We start from the raw sequence: 2,775 nt of genomic DNA, 5'->3' as shown, positions 1-2,775 counted from the left end.
AGTCTCCGCAACTTTCTCCTTGCTTTTGAGCAGCACTCACACTCCACTGAGATTCAACTGAAACGAAATTCAAATTTTCTCTTTATAATTGTTATTTTACAAAAACGCTCAAACCCATCAACAATATTATTTTACAAAAATACCCATGCCACATAAGCAATCTATCCCCAGAGATGTATTATGGCGCGCAAGGAAAAGATTGTCTAAAAAATCATTTTCCTAAATTGTTTTAATGAATTGTTGGTCCACAATTAATTTCAAATTTTGGAGGAATGAATTCATTTTGAATTTTCTTTTTCGTCCACTTGTGGTTTTCATTGTTCTCGACATTTTTGGTCCTGCTCTCGTGGTTTTCATTGCTGTCGTCGATCGTCTTTCTCTTGTTGGTGGCGTCGCCGTTTTTGCTTTGGTGGTGGAGGTTTATTGCTTTTATTTTGTGGTTTCTCCGGCATTCTTGAGGCGCTGTGAACAGTGGGTGTGTTGTTGGCCGTTGCTGCGGGGCGGGGCGTGGTGGTGACATTGAGTAATGGGTGTTTAGGTGTTCTTTGACAGATTGGCTGGGGCCAGCGGAGTGTATCTTCGAAGAAAGGTAGGATTTTTGTGGGTTTAGGGTAACCATTTCTTTTTTTCTTTCTTGCATTATGTGTGTTATTTTAGTTGCCATACATGGATTTGTTGTGGTTAGACGATGATTTTTTGTGGTCAAATTGGTGGGAATTTGATTTTGTTTTGGTAGTCTGTGTTTGGATTTTATGAATGATACGTATCTCTCTTGTATTTAGGGTGTGAGGCTTGTGCGATTCTGGGTCTGCAATTGGAGAAGCTTTGTGAGATGGGGGAGATTGTGCGCATTTCTGGTTGGAGGTATGTGCTGAAGGTTGAGGATGAAGTGAAGGAACAATGTGAGGATATTGAGAACGGAAAGAGGGGCAAGCGGAAAAGTAATAAACGTGCGATGTAGAGAGTACTGAAGAAGATAAAAAGGGAGAGGTTCTAGATCTTGGAAAACAGAGTCAATAACATCAAGAAGTAGAACCGCAAATGGGTTCAAAATCAGGTGATGCAATATTTGGTAGAATCTTTATTTTGATGTGGTTTGTTGTTTTTTTCTTGGCAGGGTTTAGGGTTTGGACCCACTATATGTGTTTATAGCATGGATTATAAACTCTCTTTCAAATGGTCATTTTGAGAATTCAGACTGTGATCAAATTGTTGTACCTGATGTCAGTTGCAATGGCCCTCCTAATCTTACTGGTTAACTTTGCAAAATGTTCTTGCTTGCTTTATGGTTGAAAAATTGTGTTGAACATGGCCGAATATGGCTTTATTTTTTAGATTAACATTGTTATTTTAGAGTGTATGCTTATATGGTAATGCTAAAGTGTATCTTAACTTTTTTTAGTCGTATTGATTTGCATGTGCATATACAGACAAGGGTGCTGGGAATATGACGTTAAAAATGGACTAATCCTCTATTGTATTGTTGGGTGGTGTAGGATCGATTTGAGATTTGGACGCCACGCAGCCGTCAACGCGGAGCAGCGACTCATCCGCACTGGTACTCGCATCGATTCATTTGACGTGGAGCTCTTGAAGTTCCCGGTGCTCACAGAAGTGACTATGAGGTCTGTTTCCTTTCTCTGCTTTTTATTATTATCTTATAATAATTCAAAGGAATTGCAGATTCTATGTGCAGGGTTCTGTTGCTTGAAGTGACCATGCCAGGTTATTTCTTAATTGTGTAGTTTAAGATTTTTTTTGTCAATAGGTTGAAATTTGTAAAGCAAATATATTTAAATTGACCTCAGTTTATGGATTCTGTGAATTTTGGTCTTAAGCTTTTGTGTTTCCTTTTGTTGAGTTTCTGGATTCTCGGTATTGTAGTCTGTGATTGACTGATGTATTCTACTTGTACATGGGCATGTGGTTCCATCCCTTAAAATGTCTTACTAATCATAATGAGATTATATATATTAATAATTTTTGCTTGTTGTCTTCATTATATTTCACTGCAGGACATCAGTTTGTCTTTGGTGATGTTGGAACAAGTCCCTTATACCTTGAGTGTTATGTTTAGAAAGGCCCCCATTATTGGAAATGAAGACATTCTTGGAGGTTTATCACTTGTCTTGTCACCTTAATCCTGATTCCATTGTTGAAGTATGTCCTGGTCGTTCTGTTGGCCAATGATGACAGTGAATATATATTAAAAGTAAATGTTCTAAAATAAAACATAGGTACTTACATCCTCAAAATCATACTTGTTCAGAAACCTTTGGAGGTGTTACTTTTGCCTTGTATTCCTTGATCTGTCGTCATGCTAAAGTTAGTCTGAGTTGAAAAAAAAATTCAATTCATAATTTTCTAAATTCATATTAATTTTAATTTATTTAAATACATTTATCTCAAATTTAAATCCAATCCATTTAATTGGATATGGATTAGATATAGACTCAATACATTTTTTGGATTATCCAAATTGCATTTTAGATTAGATTTTGACTTGACCCGATTCAGATGGAGTCAAGCCAATCCGGGTCTAGGTTGAGCAAAGTCGGCTCAAGTCCACGTCAAACCGAGTCGTCCGGGCCCAAGTCGAATCAAGTCGATATGGGCCAAAGTCAACCCAAGTCGTTCCGGGCCAAAGTCGAGCCAAGTCAACCCTGGGCCAAGTCGAGTTGAGTGGCCGATATTGAGTTGACTCGTGTCGATCGTGTCCGATATTGAGCCGAGTTGGCCCAGGCAAATGTCTAGTGAAGCCGGTCCAACCCCATG

At 38.5% G+C, this 2,775-nt stretch overlaps 1 long non-coding RNA gene across 1 annotated transcript; it reads left to right on the top strand.

The window, feature by feature from the left end:
* The first annotated feature begins 243 nt into the window (after positions 1 to 243).
* Positions 244 to 2,369, top strand: LOC137822580 (uncharacterized). Its single transcript, XR_011082942.1, has 4 exons — positions 244 to 589; positions 783 to 1,057; positions 1,497 to 1,625; positions 2,016 to 2,369. It is a non-coding gene; the product is annotated as an uncharacterized lncRNA (long non-coding RNA).
* Positions 2,370 to 2,775: the final 406 nt, after the last annotated feature.

This window comes from Phaseolus vulgaris, chromosome 9 (genome assembly GCF_000499845.2).
Source record: "Phaseolus vulgaris cultivar G19833 chromosome 9, P. vulgaris v2.0, whole genome shotgun sequence".
NCBI classification, from domain to species: Eukaryota; Viridiplantae; Streptophyta; class Magnoliopsida; order Fabales; family Fabaceae; genus Phaseolus; species Phaseolus vulgaris.
This window is presented reverse-complemented; position numbering and strand designations above follow the sequence as displayed.